A 26,487-nucleotide genomic window follows, 5' to 3' on the forward strand; every position below is an offset into this window, starting at 1 on the left:
TGACTTCTCCTCCCCTGCTTCATTTTCCTTTTTAATCAACTTTACTCCTCCTCCCTCTTTCAGAAAATTGCAATCATTTTTTTTTCTTGTGGGGAAATACGCTTTTTAGCGGAACACACTCCATGCTTCTGCCTGTCTCACCTAGGTGAGAATAACATCCCTCCAGCATGAAGCCTCCTGGGATACCCATGTCGCACATCCCAGGTGGATTCGGAACTATGTAGAATACGCTGTGCATGCGCAGTGAAGCATCGTCAGCCAGCTCCTTGATGGTGTGTCAGTAAAGAAGATTGAGGCGCGGGACCGGACCTTGCAGATTACCAACTTTGGATTCGCTGGGCGGGTGAGTATGTTATTTCCGTTCAACCCAGCAGGCAAGGTACATTGGGGAAATGAATTATTTGATCCCCTGAAGATTTTGTAAGTTTGCCCATTTACAAAGAAATGAAGGGTCTATCATTTTTTTTCATAGGTGTATTTTAAATGATAGAGATAGAATATCAACCAAAAATCCAGAAAAAAACACATAATACAAAGGTTATAAATTGAGTTGCAGTTTAGTGAGTAAGATAAGTATTTGATCCCCTACCAACCAACAATAATTCTGGCTCCCACAGACTGGCTACAGTATGTGCTCATGTGGTACACAGATTAGTCCTGACAATTTTAAGAAGGTGCTCCTAACGACAACTTGTCATGTGTATAAAAGACACCTCTACAAAATCTTTCTTCCATTCAAACCTCACCATCATGGGCAAAACCAAAGAGCTGCCAAAGGACGTCAGGGACAAGATTGTAGACCTGCACAAGGCTGGAATGGGCTACAAGACCATCAGCAAAAAGCTTGGTGAGAAGGAGACAACTGTTGGAGCGATTATTCGCAAATGGAAGAAATACAAGAAAACCATCTATCGCCCTCAGTCTGGAGCTCCATGCCAGATTTTGCCTCATGTGGTAAGTATGATCAAGAGAAAAGTGAGGGATCAGCCCAGAACTACACTGGAGGAGATTGTGAATGATCTCAAGGCAGTTAAGACCAAAGTCACCAAACAAACCATTGGTAACACAATAGGCCTCCGTAGATTGAAATCCTCCAGCGCCTGCAAGGTCCCCCTCTTCAAGAAGGCACATGTACAGGCCCATCTAGAGTTTGCCAATGAACATCTAAATGATTCAGAGGATTGGGAGAAAGTGTTGTGGTCAGATGAGACCAAAATTTAGCTCTTTGGCATTAACTCAACTCGCCGCTTTTGGAGGAAGAAAAATGCTGCCTAAGACCCTAAGAACACCATCCCTACAGTTAAACACGGAGGTGGAAACATTATGCTTTGGGGCTGTTTCTCTGTTAAAGGTACAGGCCACATTTGCCACATTGAGGGGCCAATGGACGGGGCCACGTATTGTAAAATGTTGGATGAGAACCTTCTTCCCTCAGCCAGAACACTGAAGATGGGTCATGGATGGGCCTTTCAGCATGACAATGACCCAAAACATACCACCAAGGCAACAAAGGAGTGGCTCAAGAAGAACCACATTAGGGTCATGGAGTGGAATAGCCAGTCTCCAAACCAAAATTTATGGAGGGAGCTGAAACTTGGAGTTGCCAAGAGGCAGCCAAGAAACCTTAAGGATTTAGAGAAGATCTGTAAAGAAGAGTGGACCAAAATCCCTCCTGAGATGTGTGCAAACCTGGTCACCAACTGCAAGTAATGTCTGACCTCTGTGCTTGCCAACAAGGGTTTCTCCACCAAGTACTAAGTCATGTTTTGCTTGGGGATCAAATACTTAAAATTGAGTTGCAGTTCAGCGAGTAAAATAACATTTGTATCGTGTTTTTTCTGGATATTTGGTTGATGTTCTGTCCCTATCATTTAAAATGCACCTATGATAAAAATTATAGACCCTTCATTTCTTTGTAAGTGGGCAAACTTACAAAATCTGTTGGGGGGGGGGGGTAAAAAAATGATTTTCCCCACTGTAAGAGGGGGTTAAGAAAACAGCACAGAACGGGGATCTGCCTATGTAAACATGACAGATCCCGGTTCTGATAGGGGGGAAGGCATGGATCCTGTGCCTCAAAGCAGGGAATCCATGTCTTCCCCAAGTAAAAGCAGCACACATAAAAGACACAAACACTGGCCAGGCACACATTTAACCCTTTGATCACCCCTGATGCTCAACCCCTTCCTCTTTTTTTAGCACTGATCACTGTATTGGTGTCACTGGTGACCGCAAGGTGTCAGAAGTTTCAGTTGGTGTCCGATTGGCCACCGCAATATCGCAGTCCCACTATAATTTGCTGATCGCCACTATTACAATATAAAATAAACAAATAAAAATTCCATAAATATTATTGGGGTTTTTTTTTTTTTTTTTTTTTTTTTTATAGAAAAAACATGTAGAAGAATACATATTGGTTGAAATTGATGAATAAGTGAGATTTGTAAAAATGCTTTTTATTATATAGGTTTTATAGCAGAAATTTAAAAAAATATTTTTTTTTTCCAAAATTGTCTGTCTTTTTTGTTAAGGGCCAGTTCACACCACAGAAACGCAGTCCGGATGCATTCCAGATGTTTTTCTGCATGCGTGTTTTTGACACGTTTTTGGTGCAGTATTGATGCAGTTCAGTGCATCCCCCCCCCCTTTTTTCTTAACCTGTGTGTTCTAGTGCATTTTCGGTGCATTTAGGTGCATTCCGGTGCATTCTAGTGCGTTTTTAATGCATTTTAAGCATTCCAGTACAGTCCAGTGCAGGAAAAATGCAGCATGTTCTACTATTTTTTCTGGAACTGGAACGCAGTCAGTGAAGTGGTTAAACAGCATGTGGGTTTGGTGGGTGGTTCTGCCGCCAAACGCAACTAACGCAGTTCTGTTGAGACGCCCTGTAAACCACCCCACAATTGCGTTCAGTAATGCAGCATTCAAAGAGTTAAATCAGGGGCTGATGCGGTGATATATATTATCAGTTGTGCACAAGCCCTTAATGATGTATACAGAGTGAAGGTAATTTGCGTCTTTTATGTCTGCCTCCAGTCCAGATTTAAACGGAGGCAGCCCCGATAATAAAAAAAAATAAATGATTAAAAATACCCCATAGTTTTGTAGACGCTATAATATATCACGTAAACCAATCAATATATGCTTATTGGGAGTAGAATAAATATTGGCCAACATTTATAAAGAAATTCGATTTTTTTTACATAATTTTTATTATATATGTTTTATAGCATTAAGTAAAAATATTTTTTTTTTTCAAAATTGTCGTTTTTTGTTGTTGTTTTTTTGGTGCAAAAAACCCCCCCCAAAAAAGCAGAGGTGATCAAATACCACCAAAACAAAGCTCTATTTGTGGGAAAAAAAAGGACATCAATTTTATTTGGGTACAGCGTCACACGACCACGCGATTGCCAGTTAAAGCAATGCAGTTCTGTTGAGCAAAAAACAAAACAACAAAACAATGGCCTGGGCATGAAGGGGGGGGGGTAAATCTTCCAGAGGTTAAGTGGTTAAACAGCATGCCGCTTTCGGTAGGCAGTTCTGCCGCCAAATGCGACTATCGCAGTTCTGTGGGACCGCCCTGTAACCACCCCACAATCGCGTGCAATGCATCGTACTAGTGTGGCATTCAAAGGGTTAAATCTGGGGGTGGCTCTATTTGTGCGGGGACTGCGCAATTGTCATTTAAAGTAACGCTGTGCCGTATTGCAAAAAAAAAAAAAAAAAAGAACGTGCAATTGTTTTTTTTTTTTTTTTTTAAATGGCCTGGTCATGAAGGGGGGTAAATCAGAATGTCGCTTTCTCTGGGCGGTTCTGACGCCAAACGCGACTAACGCAGTTCTGTGGGGCCGCCCTGTAACCACCCCACTATTGCGTGCAATGTGATGCAGTAGTGTGACGTTCAAAGGGTTACATCAGGTGCTCTATTTGCGGGAAAAAAATTACACATTTTATTTGTGTACATCGTCGCACGACAGCGCAATTGTCAATCAAAGTAATGCAGTGCCGTATCGCAAAAAAAAAAAAAAAAAAAAGGCTCGCCATGGGTGGGTGGGGGGGACTTCTGGAAGTCAAATAGTTAAACGGCATGTCACTTTCAGTGGGCGGTTCTGCCGCCAAACGCAGTTCTGTGGGGCCGCCCTGTAAACCGCCCCACAATTGTATGCAGTAGTGCATTCAAAGGGTTAAAACGGGGGCTTATGCAGTGATATATCGACAGTTGTACACGAGCCCTTAATGATGTATACAGAGTGAAGGTAATTTGCGTCTTTTATTTCCAGATTTAAACGGAGGCAGCCCAGAAAAAAAAAAAATCATTAAAAATATTCTGTGGTTTTTGTAGACGCTGTGATGTTCACGTAAACCAATCAATATACGCTTTTTGGGATTTTTTTTTTTTTTTTTTTACAAAAAACATGTAGCAGAATAAATATTTATGAAGAAATTAGATTTTTAATGATTTTTTAATTATATTTTATAGCAGAAAGAAATATTTTCCCCCCCCCCACAAAATTGTCGTTTGTTTTTTTTTTTGTTTATAGCGCTAAAAAATATAAAAAAATGCAGAGGTGATCAAATACCACCAAAAGAAAGCTCTATTTGTGGGGGGGAGGGAATGACATCAATTTTGTTTGCGTATAGCGTCGCACGACCGTGCAATTGTCAGTTAAAAATAACGTAGTGCCGTATCGCAAAAGATGGCCTGGTAATGAAAGGCGGGCGTCAAGTGCCGCCAAACACGACTAAGGCAGTTCCCGTTGGACCGCCCCTGTAACCACCCGCACGATTGCGTGCAATGCATCGTAGTGGTGCGGCATTCAAGGGGTTAAATCGGGGGGGGCTGACAAGGTGACATATCGACAGTTGTGCACGAGCCCTAAATGACACGTACAGGTCATTTGCGTCTTTTTATGTCCAGATTTAACGGACACAGCCCCAAAAAATCGCCATTTCCTCCAGGGGTTAAGAATCTACGACCTGCGGTTTCACAAATCCGTGCAAAAAAAAAAAAATGGTGAACGTCAATTCTTTTTTTTCCTCTTTGCATAGAATGACTGCGCGGTTCCCTTTCCCCAATTATGCAGGAGGAGGGCCCCCTTTGCAGCAGGGCAGGAGTTAATTCCGTCTCATGCCTGAAGATGATCATTACACAGGCTCAGTCGTGAAAATGACTCAGAAAATCCCCAGGCCCCCACTTTCCTGTGTAACCTGACATCAACCCAGGCCTCTGGTACTGTGCACAGCCCTCCCTGAATCCCACATCAGCCAGTATGGAGAGCTGGGCCGGGTTTCAGGTTGTACACAGCTTGCACGTGTACTGGGAGGAGGATACTGGGGAGTGATGGAAGGAGAAGAGGAGGGAGGCACAGGGGCTTGCTTCATTTTTTTTTTTTTTTTTTTTTGTAAGAGGAAACAGCCACCAAGCTGAGCTGGAAATCATTAAAAGTCTTGCCTGCCTGCCAGCGTGCAAAGACAAGAGGGAAAGATTGAAGCAGGTTCTGTCTCCTTTTTTTTTTTTTTCCTTGGCCATCCCCAAGCTCCCTGTTCTGCATGGACCACATCAACAAGGGTTATGTGTTCACTTTACACCAAGCTGGCCAGGTAAGGCTTTTCCATACTGAGACTCCACTGTCTGCATCTGGAATGGGCGGTTGGGGAGCTCAAGGGAGCTGCAAGGAAGTCCTCACCGAAAAAGGGTGGAGGATTTGTAGAAACAGCAGGGCTGGGGGGGGGGGGGGGTAGGAAAGGAGGCAAGCCTAGCAGAGAAATGAAATAGGATGTACAGATGTAGCCTGGCTTTCTGTAGCAGTGGATGGGGAGATCACGACATTGAGTCCGAGGGTGGCTTTCATTATTCAGCTTTTTAAGGAAAACAAATTGATCTTTTTTTGGACACATCGGAAGTTACTTTGTTTTTCGGAGAGGTTGTAACAGTTTTAGCAGTTGGTAAAGGGTTGGTCTGCATAAAGCAGCCTTTCTCAACTGGGGTTCTGTAGAAGCCTGAGATTCCTCCAGAGGTTGCTAGTGGTTCCTGGAATAGAGAGCAATCTCTGAATCTTAGATATGTAACCATTGACACCGAACTGTTATTGAATTATTAAAGGGTCGGTTCGCTCAAAGCAGTCATCCTCAATCAACCCTGTTCAACCTAGAGCAGCTTTTCTCAAACAGGCTTAGGCAGAACCCTAGAGCTCCTCTAAAAGTTGCTAGGGATTCCTTAAAAAAGAGCATACTCTGCCTCTCAGATAACACTAAACTGTTAATGAATTGTTAAAGGGTCAGTCCATTTAAAGCTGCCTTTCTCAAGCTTTTTTACACAAGAGTAGCCTCTCTCAACCAGGGTTCTGTAGAAGCCTAGGGTTTCTTCAGAGGTTGCTAGGGGTTCCTGGAATAAAGAGCAATCTCTGCCTCTTAGATATGTAGCCATTGACACCAAACTGTTATTAAATTGTTAAAGGATCAGCTCGCTTACAGCAGTCATCCTCAACTTTTTTTTTTTTACCCTAGAACAGCCTTTTTCAACTAGGGGTCTGCAGAACCCTAGGGTCCCTTCAAAGGTTGCTAAGGGTTCCTTGAGAAAAGAGCAATCTCTGCTTCCCAAATATGTAACCAATAAGAGTAAACTGTTAATGAATTGTTAAAGGGTCAGTCCATTTAAAGCAGCCTTCCTCAACCTTTTTTAACCTAGAGCAGATTTTCTTAAACAGGGTTCAGCCGAACCCTAGAGTTCCTCCAGAGGTTGCTAGGAGTTCCTTGAGAAAAGAGCAATCTTTGCCTCTCAGATATGTAACCAATGATACAAAAGGGTTAATTAATTATTAAAGGGTCAGACCATTTATAGCAGTTTTTCACTACACTTTTTACCCAAGCATAGCTTTTCTCAACCAGGGTTCTGTAGAACTCTAGGGTTCCTCTGGAGGATGCTAGGGGTTCCTTAAGACAAGAGCAATCTCTGCCTATCAGATATGTAACCAATGGCATCGAACTGTTAATGAATTGTTAAATTGTCAATCTGTTTCAAGCAGCCTTTCTCTGACCTTTTTACCCAAGAGCAGGTTCCTCCAGAGGTTGTTAAGGGAGAAATCTCTGTCTTCCAGATGTGTAACCAATGACACTAAACTTCAAATGAATTATTAAAGGGTCAGTCTGTTTGAAGCAGCCTTTCTTGACCCTTTTTACCCAAGAGCAGCCTTTCTCATCCAGGGTTCTGTAGAAGTCTAGGGTTCTGCCAGATGTTGCTAGTGGTTCCTTACGAAAAGAGAAATTTCTGCCTCTCAAATGTGTAATCAATAACACTAAACTGTTAATGAATTGTTAAAGGGGCAATCTGCTTAGCAGCCTTTCTCATCCTTTTTCACCATATAGCAGCCTTTCTCAGTCAGAGTACTGTAAAACCCTGGGGTTCCTCTAGACCTTGCTAGGAGTTCCTTAAGAAAAGAGCAGTCTCTGCCTCCCAGATATGTAACCAATGACACTGAACTGAATGAATTGATTGTTAAAGGGTGAATCCACTTAAAGCAGCCCTTGTTAACCTTTTTACCCTAGAGCAGCCTTTTTTCAAACAGGGATCCTCCAGGGGATGATAAGGGTTTCTTGAGAAAAAAGCTTTTTCTGCTGCCTCTTAGATATGTAACCACTGACAATAATTAATGTTTTAGATATCTGTAAGGAAGGCTTTGACAACCAAGGTAAGGATCATTCTTCCCACTGACCACCATGCTAATGTATTGAGAGCTGTAAATATAGTTATTATTTTCAGGGGTTCCTTAGGGCCTGAAAGTTAACTCAAGGGTTCTCTGCGTTAAAAGGGTTGAGAAAGGCTGCCCAGACGAACCATTAAAATTATTTTCAGGTCTCAGGTTCAGGTTTTATACAGGCAATGCTGCTTCTTCTTCTACCCTGTATGGAAATATGAAGGAGTTTTATAAGCTTTTAGGGTCTGATGATTTCATAACATGCAACTAAACTGCACTAGACAGGGAACCCCTAAAGGAACCCTTACAATTATTTCCAGGTCTCAAGAAACCCTGCTAAAACCAAAAATGGAAAAATGCTGCTTACATTGCTGCTTAGTTTGGGAGACTTCTCTGATTGCCACCCTAATGCCCCGTACACACGGTCGGATTTTCCGATGGGAAATGTCCGATCGGAGCGTGTTGTCGGAAATTCCGACCGTGTGTGGGCTCCATCGGACATTTTCCATCGGATTTTCCGACCCACAAAGTTGGAGAGCAGGAGATAAAATTTTCCGACAACAAAATCCGTTGTCGGAAATTCCGATCGTGTGTACACAAATCTGACGGACAAAGTGCCACGCATGCTCAGAATAAATAAAGAGATGAAAGCTATTGGCCACTGCCCCGTTTATAGTCCCGACGTACGTGTCTTACGTCACCGCGTTCAGAACGATCAGATTTTCCGACAACTTTGTGTGACTGTGTGTATGCAAGACAAGTTTGAGCCAACATCCGTCGGAAAAAATCCTAGGATTTTGTTGTCGGAATGTCCGAACAAAGTCCGACCGTGTGTACCGTGTGTACGCCCTATTAGACAACTAAAAGGGTCTCTGGTGTCATGCTGCTTTCTCTGCCATGTGGCTTTGGAACTATGAAGGCAACATCAACACAACTCAAGGAACCCCTAGCAACATCTCAAATCATTTTTAGTTCTTAGGGAATCCCTGCTAAAGTGAATTAATTGGCTATCTATGGGAATGCCCCCCCCCCCCCCCCACAGTAGTGGTAAGAAAGCTCCCTTGCCAACAATTAAAGAGATTGTTGGTTTCATGCCTCTCTGGCTCTTGTTTCTGCCAAGTAGTGTTGTCCTCAGATCTATCCAGGCCCCATCAGATAGGAGGCAGAGGTGTAACTAGAACTTTCAAGGCCGTGGTGTAAGAAACCATTAAGGACCCCCCTGGCCCCTGGCTGGGGCCCTTCCCTCCGAGTCTGGTGGTGGAACGCCAGGTCCCAGTCGCAAGTGTTACCTTTTTGACCCTAGTAGTTCCTCCATTGGTGTCAGTAGTTTTTTATTTTTCCCAGTTTTGTGCAACAGTAGCCAGGAAAAACAGCAACAGTCACTCTTCTGGCTCAACTAACAGTCTGTGGGTTGCCTTTTTTAAACTTCATTACTGAATAACTTGGATAGGGCTTAGGAAGCTATGGGATACTCCATGAAAGCTGAACAATGATAAAAAGGGCACTCTCCATTATGTTCCTACTTCTTAGGATAGTCCCTTTAGCAAAGGCCCAGAAAAATGGACAGCACCGAGACACCAAATGTCTCAAGCCAGGCAAACACCAGTACTGATGCACAAGGGATAGCAACAGTCACCAGGGTTCTACTGTGAGGTCTGTACTCACATTGTCCCTGGATACTTAGATGCCTCCTTCCAATATCAGTCAGACATTTTCTCAGTGAACTCTCCAGACCAGATGCTCAGTGAAACCCCTTGATCAACTCCAAAGACTTTTAGCAAACAGCCTCCTCCAGCTCTGCCACAACTGGGACCTCGATGAACACAGATAGAGTTGAAGCTTGGCTGCCTAGAAGGGCAATAGCCCTTTAGGCTGGGAACTTCTCCTCCTAAACAAGAACAGGGCTACCCACAGGCAATTTATACACTCTCCAGCCACCTACTGGGCATCCTCCCCAGGGACTGGCTGACGTTACATAAATATTCAAGCTGCTAATCTGCCTCCTCCCACCCACTATACTCTGGTATACTTCAGAAAACAGAGGGAAGCAACCAAAAGCCAAGAACAGCCCAAAACAATCACAATCTGCTCCACTGATTACAGGGGAGCCAAAAAGAAACACTGAATTTACCTAGCCTATCTTGGAGGGTGTTACACTATCAAGATGGAGTAAAGTTTGTTTTTCATAGACAGTCATTGATGTTTGTGATGTGACTACTTGGGTAAAGTGGCAGAGTGCAGTCTCCTGTAGTAACCAATCACAATTAGCAGATCTGGCTTCAGTATAGTTAAATATGGTTCCTTGCTTGGGGGTATACATTTCCATCGTTCCTTGCACGGCTTTGTTTAAAACACTTCTAATCGTCCGTACACACGATCAGAAAAACGTACGAAAAAAAACGGTTTTGAAGCGATCGTACGATAATCTGATCGTTAGCACACAGCTTTCCAGAGCCAATCAGGACAGGTCATGCGAAACTGATGGGAAAAGCATGACATTTTTTTTCATGTGATACCAGATCGTACGATTTTCGTATAATCAGTACAGTTTTCGTCCTGAAATACAACACAATACATGACATCACTTCCAAATTTTATTCATCTGATGATCTCATTGTGTGTTCCAGGCTTTAACCACTTCCCGTCCAGCAACGTACCCATACGTCACTAGACTTTCCGTGGTTATAGCGGTATGATGCTTGCAGCTGGCTGCAGGCATCACCCCGGTATTGTTTTATAGAGCCGGTGGTCGGCTTTCTTGTAATAGAAATCGGAGCGCTTTCCTAGCCACTTGATTGCTATTACAAGCAGCGGGAGGGGACGTCTCCCCCTCCCACGGCCTTTCACGGTACTCCCGTCCCACAGGGAGACCTGAGCGACCAGCTTGCATATTCGCCGGCTGGCCGGACAGCCAAGGAAAGTCATGATCGGCTTTAATGAGCTGCTTGTTATAGTAAACCAGAAGTGATGATATGGCATCACGTCCAGTTTACTCGGAAACAATTGGCACCAGTTTTTAAAAATCAAAACCACCGATCTTGGTGTTTTGAATGCTTTTAAATGCATAGGAGGGATTTGGGGTCTTATAGACTCCATAAAGAGTACCTGCCACCAGTGCCCCTCCCCAATCCATACGCCCAGGGCACCGGACGCATTGGATATCAATGGGGAGTTTTTTTTTGAAGCACATGATTAGAACCTGGGGCTCTAATAGGCTTCAAAAAGGGTGGGCTCGGGGCGCAGAGCAATGCGCCCTGAGCCCACCCACTTGTGTGACAATAGCGAATTAATATTCGCTAATGTCTTCCTGCTTCTCCTCCCGGCCAATAAGGAAGCGGATCCTGAGACCTGATTGACCTGGAGTCCTAAGACCCGATTGGCCGGGAGGAGAAGCGACCGCCGGGGCTCAGGAGGAGATGCAGGTGGAGGGGAAGCCACTGAAGCCACGATCTGGATGGGGTAAGTGCGGGGCTGGTGGGTGGACGGGTGAGCAGGCGATCGACCGACCTAGCGATGAGGGGGGGGAGTGAGGGGGCAAGGCTCGTTTGCCGCCCCCCCCCCAAAAAAAAACATTGAGTATTAATTGTGTTTATTACCTTAATAAAATCATTTGTAAAAAAAAAAAAAATTGAGCACCAGCCACCACTGCCTGCCACATGCCTATTGCTGTCACAAGGATGTTTACATTCCTTATGGCAGCAAAAAAAGTAATAAAAAAAAATATAAGCAGCAATGTAAAAAAAAATTTTTAAAAATAAAATAGAAATAAAAAAGAAATTAAAGTGTCCCTGTCCTTGCGCTCAAAGGCGAATGAGCATGCTGGGGACACACAAGCACAAACAGTAATCATACCATGCATGTGACGTATAAACATGAATGTCAGATCATGGGCAGTAATTCTAAAACCAGAACCTCCTCTGTAAATCTAAAGTGATATACTGTAAAGTATTTTAAATTTTCGCCTATGGATAGAAAATTTAAGTAGTTTGCCGCTGTTGCACAGGCATCTGCAATTAAATTCTGCATGTAAAGAGTGACATGTTTGGTATCTATTTACTCGGCATAACATCATCTTTAAAAATTTACATAAAAAATTGGGTTATGTATTGTGTTTTTTTTTTTTGCAATGAAATAAAAAAAAGTGTATTTTTTCCCAAAAAAATTGCGCATGAAAAACCGTTGTGCAAGTACTGTGTCACATAAAAAATGGCAACACCCACCAATTTATTCTCTATGGCCTTTGCTTTAAAAAATATATAATGTTTGGAGGTTCTAAGTAATATTCTAGCACAAAATACTGATTGTGACCTGTAAACAAAAAGTACTAGAAAAGGCCCGTACTGGAGGTGGCTAAAAAACTGTTGGAATTTAAATTTAGAGCCGATAGCGCCGATGATTGTCAGCTTTTAGAAGAGGTCACAGTGAAATCCCGCCATCCTTCATAGCCATTGTGACAAAATGTGGTGACAGATAAAATGTGTTGCCTTATCTTCTATCACTCATAACTCTTTATCATCGAGGATCATAAAATACAGGGTCACGCCAGACTTATCGTAGCTGTTAAGATTTTTTTTTATCTGTCAGGTGTTTATCTGTTTGTATCTACCAGCTTTCCATTAAGATAGTGTTAAAAGCCGTATTCAACCCAAAAGCAAGCATTGATTATACTGCAGCTTACCAATTCTTAGATAGTTACATAGTTAGTCACGTTGAAAAAAGAATCTAAAAAAAATAAAAAATAAAATAAAAAATGTCATACAAACCCATATACTCAATCCTATACCCACAGTTGATCCAACCCCCCCCCAGAAAAGCATGATACAATTTGCTACAGCAGGGGAAAAAATTCCTTCCTGATCCCAGAGAGGCAAATCGGATTTTCCCAGATGTGATGGCTGCATTAGATTCCCTTTTTTTTTTTTTTAGGCTTCCTTTCTTCTATTTTCACCTGTAGATCTGACCAGTAAGCCTGTTGTTTTTTCTAAAGAACAAGCTCTCCAGCAGAATGCAGCAGTTACAGAGATGAGACAAACCATTTAACACTGACATGGTGCATTTTCCATTTTTCAATACACGTTTTTGATCCATTGAAGTCTATGGAGCCGAAAACCAGGAAAAAAAAAAAAAAGTCCCTGGCCCTTTCCATAAAATGCACAGATGTGAACTAAATCCATAGGAAACCATGTTACATGGACTGTACGATGACATGTGCAGAATGAAAAAATTTGTTTTGTTTCCTTTTGTTTTTTACATAAACTCTTTTAGTTAAATTTGTATAATTCGTTTTTGGAATTCGTTTTGTTTATTCGTTTTCGAATCGATTCGAAACGTTTTCAAATCGAATTCGAAAAGTTTTCGAATTCGAAAAGTTTTCCAATTTCCAAAAAGAATAAAATTGACTAGAAAATAAAGGAATAGAATAGAATTTTTTTTTCTTTTCTATTCCTTTATTTTCTATTCTATTTAATCCTCTTTGGAAATTGGAAAACTATTCAAATTCGAAAATGTATTTATTGGGGTATCCCATGTTCCCTCTCCGTATCCCAGTTCACTGTTCCCCATAAACACCTCCCACCACCACCAAAAAAAAAAAAAAAAGAAAATCTCTAGACCAGGGGTGTCAAACTCAATTTCATCGTGGGCCGCATCAGCATTACGATTGTCCTCAAAAAGGACGGTTGTATCTGTAAGATTAGATGTCCAGCGCATCCCCTCCCCTTACATTAGATGTCAAGAGCCACCCCACCATCAGAAGTTGAGTCCCCCACTCTCCCTTACATCATAGTGCACCCCCTTTCCTTATGCTGCTGCTGGGAAGAAGCTGGATGCATTGCTTGAAAGCAGAAAGTAGGGGCCTGGAGGAGGGCTGGAGCTTTCCTTCAGATGCAGGAGAAGTGCGACGGCCACATGAAATGGCCTGGAGGGCCAGATTCGGCCCGCGGGCCTTGTGTTTGACCCCTGTGCCCTAGACTGTTCTTTACAGCCAGTGGAAGAGTGAGAAAAATGCTGGGTGCCTGGCTGTGTGTGCTCTAAGTGGGGAAACAGGACTGCAATCATCAGCGGCTCCTACGGGGGGTGCTCTACAGAAGTTTGCTCTTAATTCCTTTCTATTTTTATAGCCTTGACAGCTTAAACCATAAATAAGCCCCATCCCCATGCATGCCAACCAAAAAAAAATCTAAATGACATACTAGATCTGAGCTGCAGAAATATAAATGTTTTAGCTGCCTGGCCTACCCATCCTTTCCATCATGTGATGCCCAGTCCTCCCAACAGCTTATATTCAGTACACATGCACTACAAGTTGAAAGGTCCTCTTCCCTGGCCAAATCTTGACTGGGCCAGGAGCCGAGGGCATGGCTATCATCCAGAGCAGGAATATTAGCTGTCTTGAGTGCATGTGCCGAAATAGGTCTGGACCCATCCAGTTATCTTGGCTGGACGTGGCACAGGCAGACTTGCTTGATTTGGTGAGAATCACAGAAATATGGAAACTTATTGTTCATAAAATAAGCACTTGATTAGAGCCTGAGGCTCTAATTGGCATCAAAAAGGGTGTGCTCGGGCACAGAGCACTGCGCCCTGAGCCCACCCACTTGTGAAATTAGCGAATCAACATCCGCTGTTGTCTTCCTGCTTCTCCTCCTGGCCAATCAGGACAGGAATCGGGTCCTAAGACCAGATTAGCCGGGGGGGGGGGGGAAGAGACCTGATTGGCTGGGAGGAGAAGCCAGGGAAGCCGCCCATGACCTGGATGGGGTAAGTGTGGGGCTGGCTAGCTGGCGAGCGAGCGGGTGGGCTGGGGTAAGTGCGGGGCTGGTGGGCGAGCAGGCAGGTTGGGGTAAGTGCCGGGCTGGCTGGCGAGTGGAGGGTCTGTTTGCCCCCCCCCCAAAAAATGGAGCACCAGCCACCACTGGTGATGAAGGCTAAAGCTGGCCATAGATGGATATAATTTCAAACAAAAATTCTTAGAAGAACCAGTAAACCCCAGAGCGCCGCTCAAAGCTTTATCAAAATCACCTGGCGATTCCAACCCCGACCTCTATGACTAAGCCCATGAGTGGGTGAAAAGCTTCAGGGGAGGCGTGGCTTAAGAGGAGGCAAAGCTAAAGCCTTTCTGATACACATGGAATTGTGTGGCCCTCCGGTGTGCGCTTCAATCTATTAATTTTGAATTCATTTTGAAAGAACTGAACTAAAACCACATACGCTGTTCGAAATTTGCTCATTCAAGAAAAGTTTTCCATCCTGCTCCCTCGAATTTTCTCATTACTACAGTCAAAAACAAATGTCAATTTGACCCACTAACCCCTTGGCGCCATCCGCATGCAAATATGTGGCCTTTTGGCAGATGGGCCTTGGCGCCAAGGCAGCCGCATTTTTGCGTGCATTACTGTGAATACACAGCTGTGCTGAGAGCGCGCGCACTGCACGCTCCCGGAACAGTTACCAGCAGCTAACAGAAAGCTCCCGATGGCTACTTGTGATCGGGGGCTTTCTGATCATGTGATCGCCATAACAGCCAATCATGATCCTAAACCCCGCTTCCTGGCATCTTAAACCTCTTAAGGGTCTTGGAGGCACTGGCTCCAATAGGTTAATGATGGGAAAAATTAACAAAGAGAGAGCAAGAGAAATACATAGAGCAGTAACCAATGGAAATCAATTACTAATCAACTTTCTAACTCTTGTAGACTAAATAAAGAAAGTTTACAAAAGTCAGAACAATAACAAAGTATATACTGATGGGGGTATTCAGTAATAGTATAAGCAATAGGCAACTGACAGAAACCAATCATCTTCCTTTTTCACTAATATGTACGAATCAGCAGCAGAGTGTTGTACCGTGTTAGCCATCGAAAAAGTAGAAATTGGGACAGTGATAGCCTTTATTGGCTAACTGAATAAATTGTTGCGTTCAAGGCACTCTAACCTCCTTTTTCAGGCGATTCCTGAAGAAGATGCTAAAGTGCCTCGAAAACTTGTACTACAGTCTATTTAATTATCTAATAAATGGATCACTATAAATCCCAAGTTTTTTCGATGGCTAACATGGTACAAAACGATTCTGCTGCTTGTAAACTGGTAAAAAGTGAAGGAATGTTTGGTTTCTTATCACTGTAGTTCTTACTGTATACCCCCATCAGTCTACACATGAATGTTCCGAATACTAAAATCCAGGTAGAGTTCACATATGCACTAAATTACTATAGGTTCTGCTGCTATTTATATTGTTATCCTGATCTGGACGATAGCCATGTCCTCGGCTCCTGGCCCAGCCTCGCTCTCTGGGCCAGCCGAGACGGCAGTCTGGCCAAGGAAGGGGACGTTTCAACTCGCAGTGGTGGCGAGATGGCATTCTCTGCGGGATTATCCATTCCCCTTGGGAACACTTGACCCCTGGGGATGTCACCTTCATGGCCCAGCCAAGAATCTTTGAGAAATTCTCAACAACGCTGCTCCAAAGAATACTTTTCATTTTCTGATGTTCCCTATTAGCCTGTTTTGGGAAGAGGACATTTGTCACTGTTTAGGAGTCAAAATTCCAAGAAATACTGCCCCTCTCCCAGTGATGGCTTTAGCTTGGGGGGGATCAAATGGAGTGATGAGTATAGATTATATAAACGGTCTTACTTTCCTTCTTCTCTCTCTTTGTCTATGTCTCTTTCCTTGCTTTCTATTCCATCCCTTTCCCGCTGCCCTCTCGTTCCCTCTCCTCTGTCTCTCCTCTTTCCTCCCTCTCACCAGTATGGAGGCGAGCGACACATTTTCCATGCTCTGTAAAGCTTTTGATTCCCGAGTAGGGATGTAACAGCTTCACACAGATTCCTGCCCAGTCTTTGCTTCCAGGCTGATGGTATAAAGGAGACTTTGTCCGGGAATATGATGTTGTGGTGAGACCACTGGATGGAATTTAAAGGGGAATTGCTGGAGGCAAATAACTTGATGATTTTCATGGAGGGGACATCCTTCTAAAATAGAATGATTAAAAAAAATGCATTTTGTAAGTCTAAAAATACAGCATTTTGAAGCGACAGACAAAGTGGACCTTCTTTTCTCTGGAGTATTGTCTTGGTTTGTCCTAGCCTCATTCTTAAATTTCTCTTGTGTGCTCGGCTTTAATGTAATTTTTCACTGTGTTGGAGTATTAAATGCCAAGTTCACACAGCATGTATTGTGGCTATCTTGTAACCTTCCCCTTTATCTCTGGGATTTCCCATTTGCTATTATTCTGATGTTTCCTTTTTTTTTTGCTTCACAATTTTTTTTATGTTTGTGAAAATGGTTTCTGCAAGTATAGTGCCCTTGTGGGCAATAGTAGCTCTATTAAAGTCAGTAACTCAGAAATTATTGGAGCCAGAGGACAGCCAAGTTTTTCTCTAGTAGACAGTTTAGGTCAGATGTGGCACGCAATCTAAATTTTTTCAGACCTTTGATGTAGCAGCAGATAAATAGTCATATCATCTGAGCGTAGTTTGTAGACTACTCCTCAACCATGGGTTCTCACCAACTCTGGAAGAAGCAAAAGCATAGAGTACTAAAGACAGTAGAGTGCAAAAAGAGACGAAACGAGGAGTAAAATGATCAAATAGTAAATTAGGTTTTTATTTGTAGTCTATTGCCAACATATAGCATGCATGAATCAGGATAAATTCATAACAGAAAGATATATACAGTAATACCTTGGTTTGAGAGTAACTTGGTTTGAGAGCGTTTTGCAAGACAAGCTACATTTTTTCAAAATTATGACTTGATATACAAGTGATGTCTTGATATACAAGTAGTGTCATGTCACAACTGAATATAAAAGAGAAGAGAGGTGCCTCTAAGTGTAGCAATATGGTTACATTTAATGAAGGTACAACATTTAGAAACTCACATGGTTGATGATTAAAAGAGGCACATCTAAGTATGCAGGCATCCGGGGTAAAGCTATCCACATAAACCATCCTCCTCACTGCCATCAACGTCATCCCTTCCACGCTGCGCTCCACGAGCTGTTCAAGCCTCGCTTTCAAACCGCTCTACTGCAGGGTAGTCTTCCAGGTCACGATTGCAGACTGATAGCGGTGAGAGCCAGTGGTGCGGAGGACAGTCTATGTGGAAAGCTTTACCCCAGATGTCTGCATACTTAGATGTGCCACTTTTAATCATCAACCTTGTAAGTTGCTAAATGTTGTTCCTTCATTAAATGTAACCATATTGCTACACTTAGAGGCGCCTCTCTTCTCTTTTATACTCTGTAGCTCCTGATGGGTTTTGCTTCTAATCCCCTTGTGGAGGCTTCCATTTGTGGATGGACATTTTATGGTTACACGATCCATCACATTGCTATAATCTTTTTATATGGACTATAAACTGAAGGACCTATGAATAAATGGTTGTGGAACAAATCATTTGAGTTTCCATTATTTCTTATGGGGAAATTTGCTTTGATATACAGTGCTTTGGATTAAAAGCATGTTTCTGGAACAAATTATGCTCGCAATCCAAGGTCTTACTGTAAATGCCAACTAGGTACATCTACAGCATTTGAAAGATATGGAGTAGCTAAGTGTTTCAGGAATGGTCATTATGGGCCTGGTGAGATGTTTCTTGGGCATAATTTTATCTCTGACTGGTGTGTAGCAAGTTAATCATAAGTACAGAGGCAATACAACCAAGCATTTGATCTCGAGAGACAACAGATGCCTCCAGGACAACATAAGTTATATATGTTTTTAATTTTTAAATATCTATGTTTTTTTTTCACTTTCAAGTTTATATCACCTGTGAGCAGCAGCTTTTCTCTGACTCCAGGACACCAGTTGGACCTCAACTTCAGTATTGCTTAGACCAGTCATTCTCAGCTATGATTCTGTAAAGCCCTACCTAGGGTTGCTGCAGAGTTTGATAAGGGTTCCTTGAGCTGTTGCTGTTCGGCCTTCTATCTGATGGTTACTCTAAAGTTTTGGGGCCACACAACCTGGCAGAGCTAGCTGATCTTTTTACCTATCTGTAAGGGGATGTTTTGATCACCACTGTAGTGAAAGTATTTTTTTCCATCAACCTCCAATTTAAGAGTTATTCTTCCCATTGACTGTTGATCAGGGCTGGACTGGGATAAAAATTTGGCCCTGGAATTCATCCAGACTGGCCCACTTTAATTGTGCAAACAAGCACAAAAACAGTATATAAACTATACCAATTGTGCAAAAAAAATAAGTAGAATAACATCCTTAAGGAGTCCTCACTAACCTCTTTTATTATTTCACTTATTCTCCTCTGTATTTTTCTCATCTTTCTCACATCACTGCGTGAAGATGAGGCTGAACCAAGAAAGCCATTACTTTGACAGGCTGTCACTGAAACCGGCCCACTGAGCCATCGGCCCACCGGGAAACTCCCTGTAGTCCCCATGGCCAGTACATGCCTGCTGTTGATTAATTGGTTTTAGCAGGGGTTCCTTGATATCTGAAAATTATTTTAAGGGTCCTCGTGGGTAAGAAGGTTGAGAAAGGCTGGCTTAGACAGCCATGATGGTAGCTGATTCTCATGAGGTCCTTTTTGGTTCTAGATGCAGCATGATGTAACTGGACGCAAACAAACAATCTCAGTACAAGAATTTGCACTTTAATTGTTCATAACATGTATTTATGTACTACTCCCTACAATGGATTTCTCAATAAATGCTGATAATAAAAAAATAAAGATATATACAGTAAATGCAAGTATACAAATAATGGTGGGAAACTATTATTATCACTAGAAGTTGTAATGCAACTTGCCAAAGAATTATTGAAAATAAGGCAAAATATTCATGACCTTGTTTGTCAGGTTCCTATGATAGTGAGACCTTGTAGAAGGCCAGCTGGGAGTTCCCCAGGGTGCGGAGTCTAAGTCCCAGCCTACTTCTTCATCAGGGACCCTGACGGTAGAGATGGACTTGCAGCAGACTGGAACCAGGTCATGGCCCCCAGGTACGCCCAGTTGAATATGCGGAGACCACTTGCATGTGCAGAGTTTAGATGGCAGGAGACAGAAAAGGATCTGGGAAAAGAGCTGAGGTCAGGGCATGCGGTAGGAAGGCAAACATGGTAGGTGAAGCTAGGGCAGGTATATGGGAAGTCAGACACAAAATACAAGTAATACACAATAAAGCAAGAGAATGAAGAAACTAGGAAGTTGCCCAGGCAATGTGAGCTGCACTGAGTATATCTATATATAGAGAAGTAGATTTGGAGGTGGACCAGGAAGTGATAGAAGGGAAAGCGATATAAACTCACAGTAGAGCAGGTGACGCCCATAAGTAAACACAGAAGCCAGCAGCACATATGAGTAGAACCACAGGTCCACCAGAACCACCGCAGCAAGAAGGTTAGAATTTCACAAGCAGGAAACTGCAGGCTAGATCAAAACAGTGTGACAAAGAGACGCGAACAAAAAAAACACCATATGCAATATTATGAGACATCAACAGACTGCAAAATGACAAGGGTGGTTTTAAAAAATATACTGTAGTGTTAGTGTGTTAAGATAAACATAAACTGTCTTCACAGATGGTCTATGTACTATATTTATCGGTTGAGTGACAGAAATGTTTAATAAAGGCAGCATGACCCAAAGCCCAAAGAGGTCCCTGAAATTTTTGGGGGGAATTTAAAGCCAAAATTTTAAACGCCCAAATTTTTTATTAGTGTTGGATGGAGGGGGGGTGGATTAGAACCTCTGTCAGATCGCCACTGGAAAGGTTCACCCTCTCTATTGTTTCTGAGGACCACAGAAGGTGATGGTAAATCCAACACTTTTGAGTTGTCTCAGGAACAGAAGGTGAGGAGAAATTTTTCAGTTGGGATACCTGTTCTGTGACAGCTGGAGGGGTTGTCCTCTTACCCCCCTTACACCCTTACCCTTGCCAGTAATGTAGGGACGTCTTATGTTAATACTTCAAAGAAATGAACAACGTTTGGTGGAATTTCAGGCATAACCCACTGGAGTGCCCTTTTCATTCACTTTATTTAATTAACAGTTTAGTTATTTCGGTGGTTATTCTGCCCTCCATACTATGCCATAGTAGTGTCCAAAGAAAAATGTGGGTGGGGAGCTCGACCCAAATTCTCAGCTGTAACTAGGTTTCATCGGTTATGGCTAATTCTTCAGAAGCTCTCTACAAAGCAGGGCTCCCCTGAGAAATATGGGTCAAATTAGAAAATCCAATTATCACATAAGTCCAAGACCCTTTATTGTAATTTTCACATTTAGAAACAGAAAGGCAAAATAAAGCCAATGTGTACCATTGGCCAAAAACTCTTATTTAACCGGGCTTGGATAATGTAGCAAAAAGGGGTCCATTGCACTCAGACCAAAATTTCCTGGATTTAACAATCTGACTGGAAAAAGATTCAAAATTTGATTGCATCTGCATCCATGGTCGAGTGATTGTTTTCACATGGATCAGTGGTGGTCAATATTCTTGACATAGAAGGCCTTAAGTGTGACCCCTCAAATCAAGGGACCACACATAATATTCTGTGAAAGTAATGCTACAGAAAGCTGCCAGAGACTGCAAACTTGCAACAGGAGATGGACAGCAGACATGAGATTGTTGGACACTGGAGACATTCTTCAGGAGGCAGGGGACACATTACGAGACTGCTAGAGATCATTGCTATTATAGACCCTTTACAAATCAATGCCTACACATTTGTGTCCCCTTAAAAGTAACCTTTTAAGGGGATACCATTTGTTGGGTAATTAAAAAAAAAAATAGACCTTGAGGGCCACACAATAATAGTCAAAGGGGCACATGTGGCCCCAGGCCACAGACTGGGCAGCAAGACCAAAGATACTATGTAGCAATGCCATATCAGCTCTGTAAATGAACAACTTTTCAAACTTGCATATGCATTGGCAGATCTTAGGGCCCCTGCTTGCGGAAGCCTAGATCTTCCATTGGGTCACTCAGGAGCTGGCATTGGGATAGAAGGATCTGAATTCCTTCACCGTAAAGAGGAGATATTTCAGGGCTGCCCCACGTAAGCTGGTGATGCAGTTAGACTTATTATTTTAGCCTGTTAGAAGAGTACAATATGTTTAGGTGCCTTTAATTCCAAATATTTTTTTTAGTTTTGGATGGGGAAGGGAAAGATTAGAACCTCACTTAGGTCCCTACTGGAAAGATCCAGTCTCTCTATTGGCCCTGAGGACCATTTGCTCCTGTACAAAAGGTGACGGGAAATCCAAAACTTTTGAGTTGTCTAAGGAACAAAAGGTAAGGGGAAATATTTATGTTGGGATGCCTGTTCTGTGACAACTGTCTAAGAGGGAATGTATAGGAAAGATGATCTACACTCTGGTTGTTGCTCCTACAAAATCTTCATTTTATTGAAAAGCCGTAGTGCACACAAGCAGATAAAAACAGTTGACGCGTTTCAGCCTATAAGGCCTTAGTCATAATAATTTTCTGTTTATACTAAGAGAGAATGTCCCCTTGCTTTATAGAGATTTCATTTTACTTCCTGCTGTGTAACCGGGACAAAAAGTGAGGAAAATCTCACCTACAGGACACAGACACAATATGAACTGATAGAGGTTATACCATTCCCTACTCTCTCTAAAACTAAAATGTATGGGCTTTATATACACTTGAATGTGTCCTCCTTGCCTGTATTAAAGATATTCTGTCACTTTGCCCAAAATAATTTCTTCATAGCTAACCAACCCATCATTAACTATGTGTAAGCTCTGACACCATCTGATAGGGAGCTTACACAGGGATGAGGATGTCCCCTCCTAAATTATGTGACAGTGTGGCCTCCCAATTGCCCACTCAGCCCCAAGCACTGCATTGTGGGAGGAGGCCATATGCTCCCCTATACCCAGAAGGACCAGTTATTTTGTGGCTGCAACCCAAGTTCTCTTCCTTCTGTAAGTACTTCTAAATATCTCACTCATGTTGCACTCTCTCAAGTCTGATTGATTTACTGTCCAGGAGAAAAATACAATTAGGCAATCAAAAAGATTGCTCAGTGAGCCATACCGATCATATCAATCTTTGTACTGTCCTATGATTGACTTTTCTATCCAGAAGAACAGAATCATTTTGATGGAATCTATTGGTTTTGCTCAAAATCGAGTGATGACTCAGTATGTGTATTTTTGATAATTCATAGATGTAATCCTACTGTCTGATTTTTTTTGAGGGCCACTATTACTCCAAAAAAAAAAAAAGGAAGATTGTATCAAATACCATAATGTTATTTTCCTGGCGCCAATCCATGGCAGGATACTGCCATCTGTTTGCTTCCATGTTGGCTCTGGGAAAATTGTATCAAACATTTACATTAATTTTCCTTTCCTGGCACCAGTCCATGGCAGCATACTACCATATGTATGTTGCCATGATGATGTCAAAAAAATGAAAAATTGTTGTAAATACTTACTGTAATTTTCATTTCTGGGCACCAATCCATGGCAGTATGCTACCACATACTGAACATGCTGCCATGTTTGTGTCAGGAAAACAGGAACTTGTATGGAATTCTTACAGTAATTTCCTTTCCCTGGTGCCAATCCATAGTAGCATACATGTGTTAATCAATCGCCTCTTCACTCATTTGCCCATTGCCTGCCAGGCCCCCCACCAGCCCTGTACTTACCCCATCCAGGTCGCGGCTTCTCCCCCTTCGCCTTCTCCTGAGTCCCGGCGTCGCTTCTCCTCCTGGCCAATCAGGCCTTAGGACTCGCGGCCAATCGGGTCTTGGGACTGGAGGAGGAGAAGCAGGAAGACATTAGTGAATATTAATTCGCTAATGTCACACAACTGGGTGGGCTCAGGGAGCAGTGCTCCGTGCCCCGAGCTCACCATTTTTGAAGCCACTTAGGCTAATCATGTGCTTTCAAAAAAAAAAAAACCCATTGAAATCCATGCGTCCGGCACCCTGCATGTAGATTAGGGAACGGGCACATGGATTAGGGGGGCGGTGCCCCTGCGCCCTGTACGAGCGGCTGCCACTGTTGGTAATTACCACTTTAAGGTATTTACACCAGTTGCAATGTATAAAAATAGACATATTCAGTTTGAAATACATACACGAACCAAAATTTGAATTTGCATATATGTCTGGCATGGTTCAAAGGTAAATTGCAGTAACTAGCTCCTACTGTACCCTCACTTTTGGAGAAGAGAAACCATCCTCTTCATGGTTAATTGATGAACTACATCTGTTTACAGCACAAATTGAAACCAGGCCCCTGCATCCGAGGAATCGGGGCCAAACTGATTACTTCCATCTTTTCCCACAGAGGAAGAGAGCTGCCCGCTCACTACAACAGATACTATCAACTGAATGAGAGATATTTTTGAATTGGTTTTAACTGAAATGACCGCTTTTTGGGGATATTCATTGATGATTCTTTTACAGTGATTCAAAATAGCTGATGTATGAAGGGCCTGATTTACTACAGCAAGAGGCGAGGTGAAATGAAGTGATTGTACGGCTGACTTACTAGATCAGCCTCTCTCAACCGGGGTGCTACAGCCCCCTGGGGTTCTGTCTGGTCTTATCTGGGGTACCGGCGTTTGACATAACAAATATATGCACACCTCACCTCTATAATAACTACAAAGGATGGGGTTCAGGTCATAACACTTGGCCTGCGTTTTCTGCAAACTCAGATTTGAAGCCATTCACAAAATGAGATTACCAGAGGGATTTAAAGGATGGCGTAGCCAACAAAGATGAATGGCAGGATGAAAGCTAAAGTCACACAGCAGGTCAGCTGCATCCCGTGAGGTTTTTCTTTCTGCATACTGTAAAAGATTAAATGGGGAAAAATTTGTTCCATTTACCACACATGCTGCAATGGAGTGCAAAACAGCAAAACAATTCCATCCTGATGGTACTTTCCCTAAACTCAGTTGATTGAAAATGACTGTATCACTCCCACATATGGGTTTATTTCTTCTAGATTCAATCTGAGTGAAACATGTGTGGATACCATTTGTAGTTAATAGTCTAATTCTTACACAGTGTGTATCAGCCCTTCACAACCTTTTTACGCCAGAGGAACCCTTGAAATCATTTTCAGATCTCGGAAAACCTCTGCTAAAAATGATCTATAGTTCATGGTGCGTGAGCAAGTGTACTATGTTGTATTTACAAAATTAAAATGAATAATAATTAATTATGATCAGAAAAGAAATGCAGACAGACTCCCTTACGTTGGTGGCCAGTGTAAGGGCCCCCTATATTGTGGTCAGTAGGAGAGGTGTGCATTACATTGGTGGTCATTGAAGAATTGGCTCTTTATATTATAGTATATACAGTATATATATCCTTACATCAATATTCAATGAGAGGAAGAATGCCTTTTATATTGTGGTCAGTAGGAGAGGTGTACCCTTACATTGGTGGTCAGTGAAGTAGTGCTCCCTTATATTGTAGCCAGTGAGAGAGGTGCCTCCTTACATCTAGGTTTGAAGAGAGGAAGAATGCCCCTTACATTGGAGGTCAGTAGAAGAGGTATGCTCTTACATTGGTGGTCAATGAAGTAGTGGTCTCTTCTAGTGTGGTTGGTAGGAGGGTAGGAGAGGTACCTCCTTACATCTATGTTCAATGAGAGGAAGAATGCCAATTACATTGGAGGTCTGTAGGAGAGGTGTGCTCTTACATTGGTGGTCATTGAAGAATAATATATATATATCCTTACATCAATATTCAATGAGAGGAAGAATGCCTCTTACATTGTGGTCAGTAGGAGAGGTGTACCCCTACGCTGGTGGTTAGTGAAGTAGTGCTCCCTTATATTGTAGCCAGTGAGAGAGGTGCCACTTACATCTAGATTTAATGAGAGGAAGAACTTACATTGGAAGTCAGTAGAAGAGGTATGCCCTTACATTGGTGGTCATTGAAGAAGTGGCCCTTATATTATGGATTTTAAGTGAGGTGCCTACTTACATCTATGTTCAATGAGGGAGAGAATGCCTCTTACATTGTGGTCAATAGGAGAGGTGTGTCTATACATTGGTAGTCATTGAAGCATTGGCCCCTTATATTATGGTCAGTGAGATAGGCATCCCCTTACATCAGTGCGATGGTAAATGCTTCTTGCATTGTGGTTAGTAGAAAAGAGTTGTGCCCTTATATTGATGGTCAGTGAGAAAGATGCCTCTTTTCATTTATGTTCAATGAGAGGAAAAATGCCTTTTACATTGGTGGTTAGTGAAGAAGTGGCCCCTTATACTGTATTGTGTGCCTGTACATTGGCGGTCATTAAAGAAGTGGCCCCTTATATTGTGGTCAGTGGGAGAGGTGCCTCCTTTCATTTACGTTCAATGAGAGGAAAAATGCCTCCTACACTTAAGGTCAGTAGGAGAGGTGTACCCTTACGCTGGTGGTCAGTGAAGTAGTGCTCCCTTATATTGTAGCCAGTGAGAGAGGTGCCTCCTTACATCTAGATTTAATGAGAGGAAGAACGCCTCTTACATTGGAGGTCAGTAGAAGAGGTATGCCCTTACATTGGTGGTCAATGAAGTAGTGGCCCCTTAGATTGTGGTAAGTGGGAGAGGTGCCTCCTTCCATTTATGTTCAATGAGAGGAAAAATGCCTCCTACACTTAAGGTCAGTAGGAGAGATGTGGCCTTTTAGTGGTGGTCATTGCTCTCTGAAGGCATTATGTTGCTTCCTCGCTGCCTGTTTTAACCCCTAAAAACCGGCTCCACTGCATCACAACAAATTGAATGGGTCCCATATGACCACAGGCAGCCCCAGGTCCCATTGGGTCAGCAGGAGTGCCTAGACCTGGTAAGGGA

General features: G+C 42.6%; 1 protein-coding gene across 3 annotated transcripts in view; it reads left to right on the forward strand.

Annotated features, from left to right (window-relative positions):
- Window positions 1–26,487, forward strand: part of LOC141108500 (dual specificity protein phosphatase 6-like) — a 192,574-nt gene that overhangs the window by 65,512 nt on the left and 100,575 nt on the right. Inside the window, exons 1-2 of one of the 3 annotated variants that reach the window (XM_073600165.1) lie at window positions 5,321–5,601; window positions 19,512–19,654. The exons of 1 other annotated variant lie outside the window; for it this stretch is intronic. The gene's annotated coding sequence lies outside the window, so the exon portion shown is untranslated. Of the gene's footprint in view, window positions 1–5,320; window positions 5,602–19,511; window positions 19,655–26,487 lie in introns of those variants that run through there. One more of the 3 variants, XM_073600164.1, reaches the window with a different exon arrangement.

This window comes from Aquarana catesbeiana, linkage group LG09 (assembly GCF_042186555.1).
Source record: "Aquarana catesbeiana isolate 2022-GZ linkage group LG09, ASM4218655v1, whole genome shotgun sequence".
Lineage (NCBI taxonomy): Eukaryota > Metazoa > Chordata > Amphibia > Anura > Ranidae > Aquarana > Aquarana catesbeiana.